The sequence below is a fragment of the Capsicum annuum genome, chromosome 9 (genome assembly GCF_002878395.1).
Source record: "Capsicum annuum cultivar UCD-10X-F1 chromosome 9, UCD10Xv1.1, whole genome shotgun sequence".
Taxonomy (NCBI): domain Eukaryota; kingdom Viridiplantae; phylum Streptophyta; class Magnoliopsida; order Solanales; family Solanaceae; genus Capsicum; species Capsicum annuum.
This window is the reverse complement of record NC_061119.1, coordinates 52,946,840-52,971,207: the sequence shown is the minus strand read 5'-3', so window position 1 is coordinate 52,971,207 and position 24,368 is coordinate 52,946,840. Positions and strand designations below refer to the sequence as shown.

Below are 24,368 nucleotides of genomic sequence, written 5' to 3'. Positions count from 1 at the left end.
CCATTTCTACAAAAAGATCAAGTATAAAATTTATGTATAAGTCGATTAGATAATTAAATTTAACATAAAATCGTCTCTTTCTAGGAATATCAGATAAAAGTGCATCGACTCAAATATTAACATAAATTATCACTTCCTTTGAAAAATCATATATATCTTTATAGAGAAAGTTAATCGAGCGAGACATACTTATAAAAACAATAAAAAATGGAGAATCTAAATTAACTCTTTATAATTACAACAAACTCATTTGTTAACTAGGAAAACACATGAAAAGGCATAGAAATAGTAATATAAAAAGAGATTAATGTTAAAATTACAAATGAGATAACAAGAAATTATCACTTAAATATCATACAAAAGAAAATCAAAGAGAATTTAGTTATAAAGGAACCAAAATTGTAAGTTGTATTTATATATTTCTTTGAGATGACACCTTTATAGTCATGAGTCATGAGTCTTGAGCAAAACAACCATGTCAGTAAGAAATGCTTTGTCATTATCAACCAACAACACACGAACTTCGTCAATCATACCATAAAAGGGAGCTTCCATTAGAATATCTATCAATTCAACAATTTGAGAATTTTCCTATTCAGGGATACACAAATTTTTCTTTTTCAGGCATAGATATTTTAGTAGGCGTTTATATACTAACTCTTGCGGCTAGTGGGTATCTCTTGGGTTGTGCATATGAAAATTTTTTATTTGACCTATTTGATTATTTTTCCTATCCGAGTCAAGTTAAGAGTAAAGTTTGTCATTTTTTTCTTTTTGTTTTACCCATTTAGTATGGAAGGATTTTTTTTTTTTTTAATAAAATCACTTTCATTTTTGAATAAAACGTTTTTTATTATAAGGAAAAAATGACTTCATTTAAAAGATAATATGTAATGAACCTCAAGGTCATTTTCTTTGTTTTCATACTTTTTAGCATTTAGAGCATTCTGATACCTATTCCAGGTCATTTATGATTTGTTGGGACTAATAGTTCGATTACCGAGCAGTTCGTTTGGATTTTAGAGCCATTTTCCTATTTTGGATCTTTTGAAGTTAAAGAAAGGGTCTCAGGCCAAAACATCATGTAAACGGCCTTGAAATCCACTTCTGATAGTCTCATCAACTTTGAAATATTGATTTTAGGCTACGCAGACCCTTGGTTTGAGTCTTGAGGCTTCTAAACTTATTTTGAACTATTGGATGGATTTTGGCTAAAATGACTCCTTAGGCACGAGACCCACTTTTTATCGATATGATCCCAAAAAGAATTTTTTGTGGAGTTATTGAGTCCGAAATATTGAATTTGGTGGGGTAGAATAGTTCGTTTGCAAGCCCAGGATTCTGAATCAATCCTGAGCACCTGGTCGGAGTCCATTGGGACTTGTTGAACTTGGATAGTGCCAAGTTATCTGGTGATAGCAATCAACCAACAACACAAGGAAAAAAAGATAATAATAACAAGATAAAAGCAACACTACACACATCTTTCAATAGATCAAGAGAGAACAACAACAAGATTACAATAAAAATAGGTAGGTAGTTTGACATACAATATCTCAAAGTCTAAGAACCCTGATATGTATCAAATACAAAGACCATAAGAATAAGAGATATCAACACCAAACTCTTACTTGGAACCAAGAGGAACTCAAACACCTCAAGAACCCAAGTTTCTATCCAAAGAACAAAACGTGTCACCACACTTGCTAAAGTTTTGGGTGGACTTCTCAAGGGAGAGAGAGAAGTTTTCAAAATGTTACAAGTCTTATTGTGTAATATCAATAATGAACTAAGGCTAAAAATAACCCTAATATGTTCTATATATAGTCTGTTACAAAAGGAGTAGAAAATGACCAAGACATCCTTGGTCCAAGGGGCGGCCTTGTAGTATAATTATAGGCCCTCTTCATACTTCAATAAGTGTAATCCCATAGATGGATTAATAACATACTTATACATAGCCATATTTATGAATATGCCTTGGAGTTTTTATAACTCCCAAACTTGGCTCCTTGTGAATGGTCTTGAGCTTGTTGTACCCATATCATCCTCTCCACCTTGAAAGGAATTTGACCTCAAATTCATTACTTGATCATCCTTAGTCATGTCAATAAGAGAGAGGTCACACACATTAAAGATGTTGTGCACTTGATATGTCGGAGAAAGGTCAATCTTGTATGTATTGTCATTGATCCTTTCGAGCACTTGAAAAGGAGAATCACCCCTCAATATCAACTTTGTTTTCCTTTGTGATGGAAACTAATCTTTCCTAAGGTGCACCTACACCCAATCTCCTAATTCTAGAAAAAGCCTTCTCCTTCCTTTGTTGGCCCTTTTAGCAACCTTTTGATTCCTCTTCTCAAGTCGTAGCCCCACTTTCTCATGCACCCTCTTCATGGCTTTGGCCTTTTTGCTTCCGTCTAGGCACATCACAAGATCACTTGACAAAGGGTTTAGATCTAAAGGGGTAAGGGATTTAGGCCGTATACATATTCAAAGGAAGTCATACCCATACTTGAAAGGATAGCATGATTGTAAGCAAATTCAATTTGGGGTAGGTGATCCTCCCAAGAAGTCACCTTACCTTTAACCACAGATTGTAGCATAGAACCCAAGGTTCTATTTACTACTTCCATTTGGCCATCAGTTTGTGGGTGTAAGAAGCTGAAAATAACAACTTTGTACCAAGCCTACCCTACATCAACTTGCAACAGTGAATACGGAACACAGAGTACCTATCACTCACAATGGTTTTCGGGATGCCATGCAACTTGACAATATTTTCAACAAACAACAAGGCTACACTAGATGCATCCTCACTTTTAGAACATGGAATGAAATGTGCCATCTTAGAGAATTAGTCAACCATAAAAAAAATACTATCCCTACCTCTTCTAGTCCTTGGCAGCCCCAACACAAAATCCATAGATATATCAAATTAAGGACGTAAGGAGTGGGAAGCGGGGTATACAACCCTTGGAGGAGGAGCCGTGACTTGTCACTCCTACTATCCGTACATTGGCCATAAATTTTAGCAACATCTTTGCGCATATTATGCTAATAGAATTGTTTCTTCAAGATTTCGAGGGTCTTCTCAACCCCAAAGTGCCCCTTAGGCCACTATCATGTGCCTCTCTTACAAATAACTCTCTCCAAGAACTAGAAGGCATACATAATAACCTTTCTTTGAACAAATAGCTATCATACTTATAATAAGGAATGGATCCCTTATCCATAAGCCATTTCTCCCTACCCAACTCTTTATATTCCCTAAAGATAGGAGCAAAGTGAGGGTCCTCGAGGTAAAATGATTTGAGGCTTTCAAATCCCATTAACTTGGAAGACAAGGTAGACATAAGTACATATTTCCTTGATAGCGCGTCAGCAACCACATTTTTCTTACCCTTTTTGTATTGAATTACATAACGGAAGGCTTCTAGGAATTCAATCCACTTAGTATGTCATTTTTTGAGCTTATCTTGGGCCCTAAGATGCTTCAAGGATTCATGGTCCGTTCGGATCACAAATTTTTTGGGCCACAAGTAGTGTTGCTAATTACCCAAAGTGTTAATCAAGGCGTATAACTCTAGATCATAAGTGGAATAATTTAGAGTCGCGCCCTTGAGCTTCTCACTAAAGTAGGCAATAGGTTTTAGGTCTTGCATCAAAACAACCCCTATACCTACTTTATTTGCATCACATTTAACTTCAAACATTTTATCAAAGTTGGGTAATTATAACAAAGGAGCAGAAATGAGCATAGTTTTTAAGGTTTTAAAGGCCTTAGCTTGTTCATCACCCTACTTAAATGGTTGGTCCTTTCTAATGATCTCGGTCAAGAGGGCAACAATAGTGCTAAACCCTTTGACAAACTGTCTATAAAAACTAGCCAACCCATGGAAGCTTCGAACTTCACCAATAATTTATGGAGTTGGCCAATTCTTTGTAGCATCTATCTTGGATTCATCCACTTTGACCCATCTTGAACTTAAAATAAAACCTAAGAAAACAACTTCATCAACACCAAAAGAACACTTCTCAAGATTAACATTCAATTTCTCCTTTCTAAGGATATCAAAGACACTTTCCAAATGCAATACATGTTCGGCTAAGGACTTATTATAGACCAAGACATCATTAAAATACACAATAACAAACTTTCCAATAAACGGTTTCATCACATGATTCATTGACCGCATGAAAGTACTAGGATCATTAGTTAGGCTGAATGGCATATCCATCCATTCATACAGACCAAATTTGGTCTTGACGGCAGTCTTTTACTCAACACTGAGTTACATTCTAATTTGGTGATAGCCAATCCTAAGGTCAATCTTGGAAAACACACAAGAACCATTCAACTCATCAAGCATATCATCCAATCTAGGAATAGGAGGACGATACTTTATTGTGATTTTGTTGATGGATCGGCAGTCCACACACATGCGCCATGTTCTATCTTTCTATAGCACTAACAACACCAGAGCCTCACATGGACTCATACTCTCTTTAATGTACCCCTTGTTGAGGAGTTTCTCAACTTGACGTAGTAGCTCTTTGGTGTCCATTAGGTTACATCTATAGGCTGATTTGTTTGGAAATTATAAGCCCGGCACAAAGTCAATTTGATGTTCAATGCGCCGAAGTAGGGGTAACCAGTGCAAAATTTCCTTGGGAAAGACACCTTAAATTCTTGCAAAACAAGAGAAAAAGAATAGGGAATAGAAGTATTAGAGGGGTTACTGTTAAAAACATGAGCTAAGAGAAACATAAGAGTGTTGTCATTATGTTCCAAGAAGAGATCTCTCTTCCTAGCCAACATCACCATAGTATTCTTTCCCTTTGAAGTTGAGACACCCTCGGGTTCCTCCCCTTCCCCACTCTGGGGTTCCTTCACTTTCTTGGCCTTATTTCTTTTCTTCTTCAACTCTCTCATTTGTTGATACACCTCATTTACTTGAGATGGTGAGAGAGGGTGAAGTGTCAACTTTTGGCCATTTAACTCAAGGGAGTACCAATTGCTCCTCCCATCATGCTTGGTAGACCTATCATATTGCCAAGGTCTACCCAACAACAAGTGACATGCTTATATTGGAATCACATCACAAAGCATTTCATCATGGTAGTTTCCCACCTTGAACTAATCACACATTGCATTGTGACTTTCAATTCTCCACACTCGTTCAACCATTGAAGCCTGTAAGGACTAGCATGTGGAGTAATGGGTAGTTTCAAGAAATCCACCATAGTGGCACTAACAACATTAGCACAACTCCTACTATCAATCACCATGGTACACACATCTTCTATGACAAGGCACTTAGTATGGAATAGATTATTCCTTTTTCTAGGATCATCTAAAGCTTTACTAACTATGACTAATCGTACCACAAAGTTTGGAACTAGACACTCACTCTCTTGCAGCCAAGTATCTTCTCCATCCTCTTTTTTATGCATTCAATTCTCGGGTTGCTCTCCATCTTAAAGAACAGCCTTATTTTCTTTGGATTCAATGCCCATCTTATCTCCAAGATAGTATAACTTTCCTTCCCTAAGGATCATATTCCGTCGTTTTGGACATTCATTGGCTTTGTGTCCCCACCCTTGAAATTTGAAACATTGGAACCCCTTAGGATTAGGAGTAGGATACTTGCGACATTCTTGTCTCGAAGGATATTTTTGGAGGGCCTTGGTATCGAGTTGGACAACCTTGGAGGGGTTGGTCTTTGCCCTTGTGCCAACCCGAGGAAGGTTGATCCATTTCTTTGTTTCTAGACCAACCTGAGGGTGCTTGTCCCCTTTCTTTGTAACTTAATCTCTCCTTGAGATCCCGTTCAATCTTTAGGGAAGCTTGGAAAATGCCATCAATGGTATCAAACTTGTGAAGAGTCAAGTATGTAGAAATGTCCTTGTTTAACCCGACCTTGAAAATGGATGATGTCATATCCTACTTATTCCCCTAGGTGATCAAGCTTCAACAATAATTATTGGAACTAGTCATAGTAAGCCATGAAACTCTTGCTACCTTACCTTAAATTGTACAACTTGGCAAGGAGCTCATGTCTATAGCTCCCGAGTAGGTACCTTTTTCTCTTTAGATACCTCAATCTAAACCAAGGTGGAGGCTACCCATTAATCAATTCATTCCCAAACCTCTTGACATATTCCTACAAAGTTTTAGCATACCCTTCAAAATGAGCCACGACATAACAATTTTTCTTTTCTTTCGAGAGATCATTGACTTGAAGATCTTATCACAAGATGACTCCCAAGAAAGGTAGGCCTCAGGATCACTTTCACCCTTAAAGATTGAAAGACAAAACTTTTTGGTATTGATACCCACACCCATCTCTTGGTGGCGGTTTCCTTGTTGGTTCCATTGACCAAATCTTTCCCCATGCCCTCGGTATCCCCTTTGATATATACAGCCTCTTTTCATCTCTTATTTCCTTATATAAATATCATCATAAGATCCATATCCTTCATGTTACTCTCTACCATATTCCTCTACGTGGATGGGTCGGTTTTGGTTAAGTGGAACTTAGTTTGGAAGAATTGGATTTAGTGGAGGTTGTGGTCTTTGATTGAGTGGAGCTTGGAATGGAGGGTTCGGATTTAGTAGTGGTATTTGGCTACCAAGTTCTTCTTGTGGGACTTAAGGAGATTGTTAATGAAATGGTCTATTAAAGTCTCAGTTTTGGGGGTAAGGAGTAGCTTGGCTTGCGGCATTTAGTGGAGGTCTTGGTGGATTGAATATTTGATGTAATGTTTCGGGAGTAATGGTAGTAGAAGTATTTTGATCATGTCCACTAGAAGAAACATGGTAGTGTTGAGGCGTAGAAGGGGGGGAGTTCCTTTGACTATCCACTTGTTCCAACCTCCCACTCATTGTTGACACTTCCCCTTTCAACGATGACATACCCCCTTCATCAAGTCATATACGTTTGCATCTTTTCCATGTTTCAGGTTATAGCCTCAAGAGATGCCATGATAGTAATAAGTGTATTGTTTTCCACGGTTTGTTAAGTGGACCCTTCCATTGCAATGTACCTATAAGAATACGTACAAAATAATAAACAAATTAGTTCAGAATAGCCTCACCACACTCACACACTTTGATTCCTAACACTTAGCTCCACGAGTGTTGTAAACTGGCTAGTAACCTGTGAGAAGTCGAGGGATGAGTCTACTCTCATCCGGAATAGATTTTCGTTTGAAAGACTTAAGGAAATTTTGTCGGACTTGAACCAAAATTTACAACAAATCAAAAAGATAAAAGCACTCAAGGAACGTAGACACGAACAACAGATTCAAGGACTAATCTACAACCTAGTAGGTTATTACTAGCTTGTTAATTAGTACTAGGACCAACAAATGCAACTAAAGAAAAAGAAAATGAAACTAAGAATCTAAAATTTGAGCTTAAAATTAATGATGTGTACAGTAAATGATGATGTGGCATTCCACTATTGGTTGTGGTTTTTATCAAGTTTTAACTTTCCAATTTCATGTTTTGATCAATTCACAATTTGGAATAGAGGAATTTGGTTATTGAGGGAAATATAAGTCTTGGAGCCCTTTTTCAAATTCAAACACAAAGGCTTGACTTTACTTATGCTTCTTCCTCAAAACATGGTCCCTAAAACATGTAAGGTGGTTGAAAAGTGGTTGTCAAGTCTTTGAGTGATTTGAGCAAGTCTTTTCACCAACAAGTACTACACCTTTGTTTTTCACCTTTTTAGATCTATCACTCATTTTATGTTAAACAAGATATGAAAAGTGGTGAAGAATATCAAGAACAACAACAACCACCAAGAATAACGACAATAACCACCCGCCCAACTCCAATCCACAACAACAATGTCATAACACACGACCAAGTTCACATCAACAACATCAACGATACAAGCTGAAACTTAGATCTAGACCCCTTTAGTGTTGGTGAAGAAGAAACTAACACTAGAAACAGTCAAAACAAGCAAAAAAGATTTCTAGATCCAGGGTTAGAGTCTCGGCCAAGATGCACAACAAGAACACAAAGTTTTGTGAGATCTTTTTAAGTAGCAAACCCAAGATTGTTTTTGTTGAAACAAAATCAAACCTTGCTCTGATACCAAATAATACCAATCAACCAACAAGACAAGGAAAAAAAGATAATAACAACAAGATAGAAGCAACATTACACACGACTTTCAATAGATCAATAGAGAACAACAACAAAATTACAATGGAAATAGGTAGTTAGTTTGACATATAATATCCCAAAGTCTAAGAACCCTAATATGTATCAAATACAAGGACCCTAAGACTAAGAGATATAAACACCAAACTCTTACTTTGACCCAAGAAGAACTCAAACACCTCAAAAACCCAAGTTTTTACCCAAAGAACAACACAAGTGTCACCACACTTGCTACAAGTTTCGGGTGGACTTCCCAAGAGAGAGAGAGAATTTTTCAAAATGTTACAAGTCTTCTTGTGTAATATCAATAATGAACTAAGGCTTAAAATAACCCTAATATGTTCTATATATAGTATATTACAAAAATAGTGGAAAATGACCAAGACACCCTTGGTCCAAAGGGCGACTTTATAGTGTAATTTAGGCCCTTTCATACTTCAATAAGTGTAATCCCATAGATGGGTTAATAACACGCTCACACACGGCCATATTCATGAACATGCCTTGGAGTTTTTATAACTCCTGAGCTTGGCTCCTTGTGAATAGTCTTGAGCTTGTTTTACCCGTATCATCTGGTGAAGCCGCTTTGGCAATCCTGGATTACTTTAGCAGAACCCTGCCAACCAAAGCCTATCCGTTTTAGCGACACTAGGAGCTTTAGCAGTCATTTAGTTGCTAAAGTAGCCATCACTACCAATATATATTTATCATGTCACGAACCACAAACTAAAATTCATGATTGAACTTGTCGCGGCAAGCCTTTGAAAGTAAGCCTATCACCCTTACCGATATGAAATTAGAAAATCAACACCAAAACCTAAGGTAAGGCTTCTAAAACGAAGTTGAGGCACACATATACAGTAATAACAAAAAAATACATAACAATGATACCATAAATCTCCCCAAAATCCAGTGTCACCATGTAAGAACCAATTAAGTACATCTCGAAGTTAAAATATACAATTGTTAATCAAAAAGGAACATAATTTATCTCTAATACAAATTCAAGATATAAAATACATAAGATGAGGTATTAGATCAACTCTGAAAGTATAAATCGGCCGCTACCTCAAAATTACTTCAAATACCACCCGAATAAGCTATTGTCCAGTGCACTCGTATCTGGATTTACACCGAAAAGATATAGTAGGAATGTGTATGGTCTACTTGTACTCAGTATGTATCATAGGCCGACTGAGTAGTGTAGAAAATAAAGTATATAAAATATACACTATGGGCAGGTCACCTATAATTAGAAAATGTCCAAATGGTAGCCCACGCCGTCTCCACTGACAATGCTAAAATATACACATATACTAAATACAAGTACAAGACAAAAGCATAAATAGATAGACATCCAATCAAGCACGAAAATACAACACTGAATGTACACAATGTATGAAATGTAATGAAGATGATAATGATAATGATGCACGAGGGAGTCGCACAACCTCCGTCTACACCTTCCGAGCTGTGGACTTGAGGTAGGACCCATGAGTGGTTCATCAATCGATATATAATCCAACAACAAATACCAATCCAATATCTGCAACTCTTCTCTAGCACATATATCCGTAGAGGGTTTTTAAAGATGTCATGTTTTTTATCAGAAAAGTCAGTACTTTCATAGTGGTATCAATTTTCATTAATGTATATGATATGAGGATTTAATGTTTGCAACCAACTAGAATGAAAATTTTAAATTCTAACCAATATACCGAGCACGTGAGTGAAAATCCACTCAATAAGCCAACCATCCATGATCCAACATAATTTATGTACCAATAGAGTAAGATATATCATAATATGCCATTGATACCACATAAATTTCAACTTAGACAATTTCCACCAAAAAGAAAACAACCAATTACAAAATTGTTACATTTTTTGTCAGAAAAGTCAATATTTTCATAATGGTACCAATGTTTCATGATTGTAGATGATATGATGATGTAATGCCCACAACCAATAAGAATGAGAATTCACTACAAAAAATGTGTCAAATTGAGAGGATTAATTTTAAGCTTCGCAAGGGTTCTAAACCCCCCACACATTTTGATTCCGACAATTCCCAAAATCCCCACAATATGAGCCGTCACAATTAATTTGCGGCAGTTTTTTTTTACCGCCATAATTAGTTTACGGCGGTTATTTTACGGCGATCGACCTCCATTACTCTAAATTTAATTTTTTATAATAAATATTTATTAAAAATTGCGGCGATTTAAAAACTCCATTTTTTTTTAAATTTAGTGAGGCCCATCAATTTTCAACAACAAATTATAGATTCTAATTTTAGCTCAAATTTTGTTCTATTAGGTATAACCTACAATCCAATATTTATTCAATTCATATATCATTAACACAACATGACAAATTAAACATTGTAATTGACAAGCATATAAAAATAAATTGAACGTGAAACTTCAAAATTAAATTTTCAACATTAGAATCTTCAAACTCCAAATTTTAAACATTAACTAGTATCTTTAGACTCCAAAATCAAGATTAAACACAAGACCTTCAATAGTCTAAGATTCACTACGACCACACAATTACATCATCATAATTGAATATCCAAGACAATTTGCAACGAAATCAATGATTGTCATTAGGATAACTATCATCATGTGATCTTCTTGTATACATGGATAAAATGGGTTCTCTATCCGCATCACTTGGCTACATAAAAATGCAAAGTATAAGAATTAATCAGATAAACTGTCAACCCTTATTATAAAATATTTATATTTGTTTACAACTAAAAACATCGTCTATATGATTCATTTGTTTCCTTCTATTGCCACATTGTTTCAAAATAAGGAAATATTTTGGTACGAAATAAAAGAAAAATATGTTACGTAAGTTCAGACAGAGGGAGTAGCTATTAGCAGCAACATAACACCAAATAGTCCCTAAGAAACTATGTTGTGAGCTATTAACAGTAAGGAGAAAGCACCAAAACTAGATACTTTCACAAAGCTGAAACTTAGAAAAATAATTCATATGTTGTGGAATTATGAATCATTAGCCTACCTTCTTTGAGATGGAGGTATTATTCTCATTATCCTCACTTAGACATGGAAACAATCAACAAACTAGACCTAGCTATGCCCAGATCATGTGTATGCTTTTACTTCTAGTATAGAAATAGGGTGAAAATAGAGCTTTTAGAAAGGAATGAGTTATTTGACTGCCTATTTCTAATATTGCTTTTATTGCCATCATTCCTCTCCCCTATAATAATCTCTAGAAAATTAAGATCTTTAGTATGATGTTATGCAAATTCACTAGGAGCTTAAGACAAACCACTGATAAAAACCATTTTATTAATGTCTCCATCGTATTTAATCTTTTTCATCTGTACGACAATATTTTACTGTCAAATACCACATTAATGGCAAATGTTTTTGAAAAATGTCTCATATAATTTTGGAAACAAAAGGGAAGGAAAATCAATAGCAATGAAACACGTGTAACAGAGAATTCTTGCTTCGCAGAGAGTCTCTTTTTGCTAAGTTTAGTACTGTAAAGTTTGAATTACTCTTGTACCCTTTGTCTCATTAGTTTAAACTGCTATTTTGCCTGAGCGAGACAAGAAAAAGGAGATAATTTGAGCTTTGAAAAAAGCAAGACAAAAAAGAGTGTGTTTAGGGATATTTGGCTCCTTGTGAACTCCACAGAAAAAAAATGGCCGGGCAGAGATGTAGATAAGAAAAGATCAAGCACCAGAAATTATAATTGCTGAAACAATGGCTACTCTAAGGAGTGGAAGAGTGATGGGGGTGAAACAAGAACCTAAACTCTAATGACATAAAGGTTCTTTCATTTTTTCCTTCCATCACTTGCTTCTTTCTTTACATTTTCTTGATACTCATGGTGTTGTTTTTTTAGCTGTGTTAAGGTTGCATTACATATTACGTTAACTTAGCTGTTCCAAAGTTCAAAAGGATTTAGGTGATTTTTGACTAGTGAGTCATTATACAACAACACCATAATCCCACAAAGTTGGGTTTGGGGAGGGTACAACGTACATGTAAATCTTATCCCTACCATGAAGAAAAGAGAATATTTTTTATAGACCCCCGGCTCAAGAAAAATAGTCCAAAGCAGTAGTGGGTCATTACACAAATGGAAAATTAGGAAGTTCATAGGTGTATTTACTCTGCTATGATGTTTGAGAAGGAAAAAAACATAGACAAAGGAACCGAACAAGTGTAACAAATAATATGAAACAATAAGAACAAAAACAATATGAAGAAAATAGCAAAGAAAGAATTGAATTTAGACTAACCTTGCTACTATTGAGAACCCCAAGAAGCTGATTTTGGTAGTCAATAGCATTACAAGGCTTAACTTGATGAATAACGTGAAGCATAATACAGCAGGCATATAATATACAAATCTCCAATCTGTATTATTAGAATAAAAAAAAACATCAAAGGAATCAAAAGGGGTATCTTATGTTACATTTTTTTCTTGTTATCATCGAAAATCTAATCTTTGGTAAAAAAAAAATTTACCAGAGAGAGAATAAGACTTTCACATCTTCTTAGAAATTCCCAGTGAACATTGTTCTTTAGCCCAAGCCTTCTTATTATACGATCAAGAAATGACAGTGGGGTTCCTGGATTCATCCTCCATTTTAACGAAGACAGCACTAGAAGCTCCATTCTCTGTATGCTCTTTGCCTCAAACACATATTTTATATCTTCCACCTAATAATCAATCATCACATTTTCTAAATCAAGAAAGTACTAAGAACTTTTTTAATAAATCAACCAACTAACAAAAAAATCCAACGAAATTTGTAAATCAAGAAATCAGAAAGAAAAAAGAATGGTACTTGGAAATCAAGAAAAAGGGGAACATGGGTTTCTTTAACTTTAGCAGCTAAAGAAAGACAAGTAACAATAGCAAGCTGAATCATCCAAGGTTTATCATGCTGATACTGAAAGCTAGAAAGAAACCTGTCAAGGTAATTAATAGCTAAAACACCAGTCGAAGTAGAGAAACCATAATGAGCATTCACTTTCATTATCCATCCCACAATATCAACAACATGAGTTGAACAAAGAAAAGGGCCATTCTCAAACTCTCAAAACAGCAGTGTGTTCCCATTTCTTTAGTAAAAAGTAAAAGAAGCTCTTCATCTTCCCAAAACAAATATTGTTCCAATAAAAGCAAAGGCTACACAAGATTTCCCAACTAACATCCTAACCTCCTTTTCACAATAACCCTTCTGTAAACTCTCAAACCCACCCTTATCATCATCATTCTTAGTTAATACATCCTAGAAAAAGTCTGTCATCACACTCTCATAATTCGGCATCTTAGCATAACCAGGGAAATAGTTAATATCAATGACAAGATACCTATTCACCATCCTATTAACCCTAACCAAATTGTAATAAACAGATACAATTTCGTAGGTCGTTTAAGCCCTCTAGCTATTTCAATCAAAAAACTCAATGGAGGTAACTCAGCATCATCTAAATTCATCAATTTATAATACTTATCATTATTTTTTCACAAGTATTCAAATTCGATACCTATAAAAATGAAAAAGAACTCTCTAATTTCAAGTTCTCTATTACATCCGGTAACGACTTCTTCTTCACCCATTTCACATAATCACCAACTATAAAGCAAGGCTCAAGTTATGCTTATAAAAATGAAGAATGCAAAAATAGAATTTGTTAGTCAGTGCCACACTTCTAATCTAACTAGCAAAACTAATAGAAAATTAAGCATCATAACATAATATCAGAACAAATGTGAGGAAAAAACATTACAAACACCAGATTACTGAATAATTCATCTCCAAGGCATGATATAGAAAATCTCCCATTCTTAGACTAGTCAAAGAAATTTCCATATAAAGCTAATTTCTTATGAGAGAGCGAAATTGGTAGAAGAAGAGTTCAAAACACCGAGCAATTACCTTATCTGGTTGTCAATCGCTAAAGCTGAAACACAAAATTGAGGTTAAGGAGAGAAGAAATTACCTGATCAGAGTAGAAATGGCCGGCCGGAGGTGGTAAAGGTAAGACACCAGAGTAGAAATGACCGATGGAGGTGCTAAAGTTGACCGATGGAAAAAATAAGAGAGAGATGGTTTGTTTTGGGAGAAATTAAAAAAAGGAGAGCACCAATTACCTGGCTGTGGTAGCAGCTGAGAGGTTGGAGTAGCAATGGCCGGAGGTGCTAAGCGGCTGGCCTCCAAAAAACAAGAGAGAGAGGAGCTTCTTCAATGTATTATTTTTGGGGAAAATTTAAAAAATCAGAGAAAATATTATTTTGGATGTAAAAAGGAGGAAAAAGTACGTGCTATTTTTTTCGATGGATAGTAGGGGTTAAAACCCATGCAAATCTACAAATTTTAGCGACATGCCTGCATTTTATATAATTTTACAGAGGTTAATAATAAACCCCGCAAATAAAATTTCGTGATTAGACCCATTTTTTGTAGTGATTTACTATTCCAACCAATATACCTAGTACGTGAGAAAAAAGTCCACTCAACAAGATAACCATCCATGATCCAACATAATCCATGTACCAATAGAGTAAGATATACCATAATATCCCATTGATACCACATAAATTTCAATTTAGACAATTTCCACCAAGAAGATAACAACCAATTACAAAGATGTCACATTTTTTGTCAAAAAGCCAGTATTTTCATAGTGGTACTAATGTTTCATGAATGTATATGATATGAAGATGTAATGCTCACAACCAACTAGAATGAGAATTTCCAATTCCAACCAATATACCGAGCATGTGAGCAAAAAATCCATTCAATAAGCCAACCATCCATGATCCAACATAATCCATGTACCAATAGAGTAACATATACTATAATATGCCATTGATACCACATAAATTTTAACTTAGACAATTTTCACTAAGAAGAAAACAATCAATAACACAGATACTAGGACAATAACACCATAAAAGATCTCACATAGTCACAGATAGCAAATAATGTCTCAAAACCACAAAATAACAACAATGTAGGGCCCACACGGGAACAAAACAATAATAAATCCATTTCTATGATTAGTTCCCATATGCATAGCATGTTTTTATATCAATATTAACTACCCAACCCAGTTTGAAGAATGTTAAGCCATAATCCACCTCGAATGAAGACAACCTAGTCCAAAAACCTTTAACATAAAGCCTTCCCCTCACGAATGGACTTAGAATAACCCAGAAGATACAAATATAGAATCTATGTGTTAAACCAAAGCCAGCAATTCCCAAATTTTCTATTTCCCAATCGCGGTCAAAATGAACCCCAGAGACAAGTTTTTCTTGAAAAGGTAAAATTTGAATTTTAGTTCAAAAATATATTACCCATGATCAAAGGAACCCATACGAGAAAATTCAAGTGAAACCAGGCTGAAATTAGGGTTTGAATCAAAGAAATACTAATTTAGGCCCTCCAGGCCAAAATCCCCAAATTTCACATTTGAAATCAAGTTTTAACAAGCTTTAAATGACAGGAATCAAAGAATAATAATTGAAATAGAAATTTTGAGCTTATCCAGGCTTGAAAATAGATGAAATCACCCTAAAATACTAAAAACCGAAGCTCCAAGTCTAAAAAATGGTGGACAAATTGTGAAAGAGAATATATATACTATACCAGCCCTAACCGTGAAGTAGCTAAACAACCCATACCCAACTATAAGACTCATACCACCCAAATCGTACCCATTCTAGTAACTACATCCATTCCACTATCCAATACTGGTTAGCACATGACTGGACCATACCACCCGTACCCAAGTGTACGAATCATTCCCCTAAGTCATATCTTTCCCAGAAACAAGAAATCAAGAAAATTTTCTAAGGTCCAGAAGCCAGGGTGTTTCAGTCTCCCCACTAGGAATATTTGTCCCTGAATAACAGACATGGTAAGGGTAATCACACGCACGAGTCATTTGCATTATTAAATATATTTTCAAGATTTAACAAAGTTTGAAAACAAAGAGGCAAAGATATTAATCTTTCCTTTAACAAACTTAGAAAATAAAGATGTGTTGAAGACACATACCTTTTACATGAATCCTAGGAGCAGAAAATAGATGCAGATACTTGGACTTCATGTCTTTCTTATGGATCCGCCACAGAACCTTAACTAAAGTCACATCCTTGGTTCGCAACCAACGAATCTGCCTATCCAAGATCTCAACTGGGACCTCTTCATAAGAGAGAGAGTCTGAGATACCCAACCCCTCCAAAGGAACAATCGAAGAAGGATCACCAAGACTCTTTCTCAACATGGAGACATGAAATATCGGATGAATGGATTTCAAACTAAGAGACAACTCCAATTCATAAGCAACATTTCCTATCCTTTGTAAAACCACATAAGGACCAATATACCAGGGACCGAGCTTTCCTATTTTGCCAAACTGCATTACTCCCTTCATGAGAGATACCTTGAGGAACACCTTATCCCAAACCTCAAACTCTAAGTCTCTATGCCTTACATTTTCATAGGACTTTTGGAATCTTTGGGAAGCCTTAAGCCGATCACGAATAACCTTCACCTTTTCTATAGCCTAATAGATCAAATTCGGACCAAACATATCTGCCTAACGAAGCTTGAACCGACCAATAGGAGATCTATACCTCCTACCATATAATGCCTCAAAAGGGGCCATACTAATACTAGAATGATAACTATTATTGTAAGTAAACTCTACCAAAGCTAGATGCTCAACCTAATTGCCACCATAATCAGCCACACATGCCCAATGCGTATCCTCCAATGTCTGAATAGTCCTTTCGGCTTGCCCATTCATCTGAGGATGAAAAGTAATACTCGAACTCACCTTAGTACCCAATCCCTTCTGAAAAGACTGCCAGAATAGAGATGAAAACTACATACGATGATAAGAGATAATCAAAATAGGTACCCTATACAACTTCACAATCTCCTGAAAATATAAATTTGCATAATCCTTCACCGAAAAGGTAGTCCTCACTAGGAAGAAGTGAGAAGACTTTGTCATTCTGTCCACGATGACCCAAATTAAATTATATTAATTCCGAGACCGAGGAAGACTAGTAACGAAATCCATATTGATTACCTCCCATTTTTATTTGGGGAAAACAATCTCTTGATACAACCCACCAGATCTCATTTGGTTAACTTTAACTTGTTGACACACCAAGCACTTGGCTAGTAAATCAGCCACGTCCTTTTCATACCATTCCACCAATACATCTCCTTGAGATCATGATATATCTTCATCAAGTCGGGATGTACAACATAGCGTGATTCATGTGCCTCAGCCAAGATCCTTTGTCACAACCCATTGACATCAGGAATGCACAACCTCCCATGGTACCATAAAGTACCATCGCTATAGATCTTAAACACTATTACCTTCTGCATACCCACATTAATCTTGATTTTCATCAAGATAGGATCTAGCACTTGCTTTTCCTTAATCTCTGCACCAAGAGATGACTAAACCACTTCCTGTACTATCACCTCATCATTCTCAAAGTCTAAAAGACGATTCCAAGATAAGCCAGGCGGTGAATATCTTTCAATAGTTTTCATTTTCCTTCCTCCATATGAGCCAAACTATAACACCCTAGAACATGGGTCCCAGAGCGTCACACAGTGCTTGAGGCTACGAGTAGCCCCAAGCTAATCCTTTGATCCATTTTCATTCAGTTCAACACAAATAAATGGGGTTTCCATAAGTAACCCTCAAATATCAACAGAGTAATCATCATCCAAGAATAAAAGAATTTCAGAAAGATAACAAAATATGACTTATTAGTTAAATCCCAACATCTATACTAATCTGACAAGCCTCTAAGAAAATCAATAAAAGCAGTGAGCCACTGAGACATGCCCCAACTGACTCATACTCAGTTATTAAATGTAAATAATTCCCTGAAACCAACATCAGACATCACGTCCTCGGAACTTGAGGACTCACCATAATAGAGGATGTAGAATAGCATGCCCGAAGAATCACTGTCGAACCTGGAACTGAGCACCTAAACCTATATTCTGAGAAAATATAGCCCACATCCGAAGATGTGGGTCAGTACCATGGAAAGGAACCGAGTATATGGGGGTGTACGCAGTTGTATAAACATCATCATCATAAATATTTATAAGAAATATGCAGGATGTATGAAAGACTCACATAGCCCAAAGAAAATCATCATAATCATGAGAGGATGAAATAAGTACAATAACACATGTGAGTCATCATATAATTTGTCAATCACTTTTAGTTCATCAAGAATATCAATTCTCATAATGTAAATATCATTTAAATCTTTCGAAAGAATAACTTTCACAATTCCACTTTCAAATCACTTCACCATTCACCATAGACACAAGGAAACACATACACATTGGGAGATCCTATAACCGACATAAACCATGTGAGCTACATGGAGTCCAACGTACAACCCACGTTGGGGAGAGCCATCCGATCCTTGCCATCGGAGTAGGACTATTGATATCAAATCCACACAAACTAGTGACACTATATAAATCAACCTCAGGCTCACTCCTACAGGGGCAAGTAGTTCTAGGGAAGTAAGGTCTCTTTATACCTCCCACTCGGTGCTAAAGATTTCTCGCGGACTTAGCTCAGATCATTTCAAAGACAATCCACAACAAAACAATTTTAGTAATATATAAATATACATCGGGAGTCATCAAGCTTTCCATCTATCAAAATCAACCACGTTGTGGATTTCCTTCACACTCGAGTTCAAAATAATTCCATTAAGACCAAAAGCTCAAATCATTCAAAATATCTCAAATATTCAACATCAACATGCTTATAACACACACTTTCTAAAAAACACAATTTCCAATGGGGATTCACGTCCCAAATATCAAAATCATTATAAATATCGTTCAAGATTCATGCTTTATATCACCACACATGTAAATTCATCTTTCAAAATCATAAACATCAAGATTTCATAATAATCATCATAAGATATGGGTTCATGCTTCAAATTCATAAAAATCAAATAAAAATCATGCCTTTGTAAAGAAAATTACTTTTGGGCACAAGAACGAAAGAGAGTTGTTGTTAAAAAACCCCACATACCTTGAATGATGAACTTTAGATCGATACTCATTTTTGAGATGTTAATCGTGCCTTTGAATATGGTTCTTGGAGTTCTTGAACTAGGAACTTAGAATCTTGAATAAATTTGCATAATTAATGGTGAACTTTGGAGGTTCTTAAGTTGGATGTAGGAGCTTAGGGTTTTCTTTTTGAGGTAATTTGATGAAATATAACATATAATACTTCTAATAGGCTTTAATATAGGGTTTGGATGGAGTTTGGGTGAGGGAAAATGACCTAAACGCCGCTAAAAATCAAATAATTCTCGAATCTGTCCTTTGGTAGACTGTTTTGATAGTCTGAAATGGATCAACCATAATGTTTTACTCTGATATCCAAATTAGATGAAACCAATTTCATTAGAAAGATGACTTCATATCTTTCCGTTGATATATAGTATCTCACCCAGATCATTGTGTACGAGGAGTTATGATCGTTTGAAGTTGACCCAAAAATTTACTTTTGATAGGCTGAAGTAGATCGACCATAACTTTTTGCTTCGATAGACAAATTGGATGAAAAAAATTTCATTGGAACGGGAACTCGCACAACTTTCCGTTGATATATAGTAGATTACCTAGATCATTATGTACAAGGAGTTATGATCGTTTAAAGTTGGACCAAAAATACGCCAGGCCTCAGTACTTTTTCCTGCACGTTTTACTGTTCACTACTATTCACAGTTCTATCGGAATGTTCATAATTCGTCGCTCGAGTGTCCATTTTGAATGATCCACATATCATTGGAAAGATTATTCGATACTCTACGCAATGGTGAGTCATAATCTAAGACATTCCGTACGAAAAATTTATAATTCATTCTAAAATATAGAGCTCAACACGTTTACGCACAAAATTTCAATGAAAAATTTCTTGGGGTATTACACAAACTTCCCATAGATAACCTGCTAAGAGCATCATCAAACATGTTAGTCTTACCTGGGTGATAGGGAAAACTTATATCATAGTCTTTGAAAAGCTCTAACCATCTCTTTTGCGTGAGATTTAGCTCCTTCTGAGTGAATATATACTATAGACTCTTATGATAAAAAAAGAGATGTCTACGTGCACTTCATACAGATAATGCACTAGATTTTCAAAGAAAAAATCACCACCAATAACTCCAAATCATGAGTAGGATAATTCCTCTCATGTACCTTCAAATGCCTGGAAGCATAGGCAATCACCTTCCCATGTTGTATCAAAACACAACCAAGTCCCACCCTAGATGCATCACAATAAACCATAAACCCCTCACTGCCCCTAGGCAATGTCAAGATCAGAGCCGAAGTTAGCTTATCTTTCAACTTCTCAAAATTCCCCTGACAAACATCCGACTAAGAAAACTTCACCTTTTTCCAAGTTAACTTAGACAAAGAGCAACTATCATGGAAAAGCTTTCCATAAACCGCCAATAATACCCAGCCAAACCTAAGAAGCTCCGAATATTGATTGGAGTTGGGGTCTAGTCCATCTTTTGAGGATCAACCATGATTCCCTTGCTAGAAATAATATGACCAAGAAAAGTCAAAGCGTTCAACCAAAAAACACAGTTGGAGAACTTGGCATACAACTGCTGTTCCTTCAAGGTCTGTAATATCACACGGAGGTGATTTGCATTTTCCACCTCACTATTGGAATAAACCAAAATTTCATCAATAAATACAAAGACAAAGAGATCCAAGAACTGCCTGAAAAACCCTATTCATCAAGTCCATAAATATCGTTGGGGCATTAGTCAAACCAAATCACATCACTAAGAATTCAAAGTGCCCATACCGAGTACGAAAAGCTATCTTAGGGATATCCTCCTCCCTAATCTTAAGCTGATGATACCCAGACCGAAGATTTATCTTAGAAAAGAACTTAGCACCTTGCAACTGATCAAACAAGTCATCTATCCTTGGAAAAAGATACTTGTTCTTAATCATTACCTTATTCAACTGTCGATAGTCAAAGCATATCTGAAGGGTTCTTACACACGAACAACACTGGTGCATCCTACAAGGGTACACTAGGAAGAATAAACCCCTTATCCAGAAATCCTTAAGTTGCTTCTTGAGTTCCCTCAACTCATTTGGAGCTATTCTATAAGGAGGAATAGATATCGAACAAGTGTACGAAACCAAATAAATACCAAACTCTATTTCCCTGTTCGGAGGAACATCAGGAAGATCATCCTAAAAGACCTCAGAAAACTCATTAACCACAGGGACTGACTAGAAAGAAGGACCTTCCGAGTTAGAATCTTTAACCTAGACCAAGTGATAAAGGCAATCTTTAGAGATTAACTTTCGAGCTCTAGGATAAGAAATAAACCTCCCTCTAGAAGGTAGGGAACCACCCTCCTACTCTATAACCAGGTCACCAAGAAAGCTAAAGGCAACCTTACGGGTCCAATAATCTAAGGATGCGTAACAAGAGTGTAATTAATCTATTCCCAGAATAACATCAAAATCCACCATATCCAGTTCAAACAAATCCCCTAAAGTCTGCTTACCACCAATAGATACCACATCCACCTATAGACTCTCTTAGCAATAATCGAGTCACCTATCGAGGTAGAAATAAAAAAAGGATCCAAAACAACTTCAGGATCCAAACCAATACAAATAGCCAAAAATAGGGTCACATAAGAAAGAGTGGACCCCATATCAAGCAGACAATACACGTCACGAGAAAAGAGTTATAACATACTAGTGATGGAATCAGATGATGCCTTAGATTCCCATCGAGATGCAAGAGCATACAACCTATTCAATCCAGTGCCAGTACCAGAAGAAGGAGCAGACCCTAAAGCCATACCACTAGGTGTAGGAGTAGAAGATGAAGCAATCGGAGCTTTGACCTCTCCCAAAACACCATTACTACTCGAATAATTCTTGAGCATATGACCTGGCTGTCCATATTTAAAACACTTGTCCCTTTTTTCATCATAATAAACTCGATAAAGATGACCTCATAACCAGCAATAAGGGCATAAAGAAGTCGACTGATCCCCACTCACGCCTAAAAATTATTACCTCTTTGCTGATGTCTATCACCGATTTCCTCAGGTAAGTAGCACTAGCAGTAGAGAATGAACCAGAACTTCCCCGCTTCTTTTTCATCCATTTACCTCCATCCTAACCGCTCTATGATTGAGAACCTAGTTGGTCAAAAAATTTGCTCCTCTTACCCTGCCTATCCCCTAATTCTGCCTATTTTCTCTTCTCATCCTTCACCTACTGTATGTGGATAACTAACCTTAAAATGTCTATATCCTTTATCAGTAAAGTAGTTTAGCTTTCCAATATCAAATCCTGAGATAGCCCAGAAGTGAAATTTCTCATCCTCACTCTTATGTCAGCCACCAAATCAGGAGAATACCTTGATAGCTGATGAAATTTTAAGGCATATTCCTTGATAGACACTGTCCCTTGCTTAAGATTCACAAATACCTCTATCTTTGATTATCTTAGCTATTGAGAAAAGAAACAATCTAGAAAATTACTAAAAAAGGCATCCCATAAGGACAACTCCTCTACATCACTTCTATGCCTATCCCACTATTTGTACGATTGGTACACAACATCCTTGAGATAATAAGCTGCAAAGTTTACACCTTCCATACTTGTGGCCTGCATCACCCTAAATATCTTCTTTATTTCATCCAAGAAACCCTGAGGATCCTCCTCCACCTTCATATCCATAAAAGTTGCAGGATTCAATTTCATAAATTAGCCAACCCTTATGGCCTCAATAGATAACCCACCAGATAAATCCCACTCAGCCTGAGCAGTAACTAACTAAGCAATAGTATGAATAGATTGGCGAAATTCTGAATTAGTTACCTTAAACTAAGGAGGACTAGTAGTAACTGGAGGAACTCTAGAACAATCAGAAATAGGACCCTGAGATTAAAGATGAACTCCAGACATAGGACGTACCCATCAATATTATCCCCAGATAGGACTGAAGAGTTTTTTTGTGTTCTAGATCATCGAGGCATGATCTAAAAAGTGAACAACTAAGGACTAGATAAGAATTACAGGACTTAGACTCCAAACATGAAAATAGAATATCAAGAAAGTGACATATTCCTAAATGCCTTGTATCCTCTTTTTTATGAGTGTGGCGCACTACACCCCCTTTGAAATTCTACTTGACAGAGTTTTATGGACTACTAATTGATTATAAACCTAAATCTCTGATACCAACTTGACATGACCCAACTTGGGGCTATCATAATACAGATCCATAGTCCGATCAGGATCGGAGACCGGCCTGTTACCCAACCCAACCTCCAGCCGTCTGCCTTGAGTTGGATGAATTTTGAACATATAACAAGATAGTGCAACTAACTAAATTACAAACTTTGTGATAGATCTATTACTGAGACCAACCCAACTGAGTTCGACCATCCTCTACCAACTGTACATCCATACCAAACCAAACCAAATCATAGATCCAACCATAATCAAATAAGTTCTAAAACATAATATGATTAATCCCCAAAATAAAAGAGGATGGAACAACCAATAATATCATCAACCAGTATTAGCCCCAATACCAATACCAATGCTAAGGCTAACTCCAATACCGATCTTGCCCATACCAAACCATAGCAGTACCATAAAGCCTCTACCCAAAAGAATACCAAAATCCAGTTGGGACATGCCCCTAACAATAGCCAAAACCAATATCCATAAATACGTCAAAGTATGAAATGACATCCATGAAATGGAGCCTTCCGGAAAGATGGAAGCTAACTACTTCAATCTAAACATTAAACCCAACATCTGAATGCTAAGCAGGAGAAGTAGAACGGATGATTCCAGCATTGCATGGGGATATAATTCTTGAAGATAGGTTAGCTGGTGAAAGCTAGAAAGAACTGTAATGCCCCAAATCTGGTACCCAGAATACTACACGGTGCTCATGACCCTGAAGGACCAAAAGCTAACCCATGACTGATATTTATACCTGAACACTACATAATATACTGTATAAATACAGAAATAAAGGTTGTAAGGTCGTAAGGTTCAAAACTGTAACATAACTGA

The 24,368-nt window shown here is 36.2% G+C and overlaps 1 pseudogene; it reads right to left on the bottom strand.

Moving 5' to 3' along the window:
- Positions 1–10,780: 10,780 nt before the first annotated feature.
- Positions 10,781–22,433, bottom strand: LOC107846665 (annotated as a pseudogene).
- Positions 22,434–24,368: the final 1,935 nt, after the last annotated feature.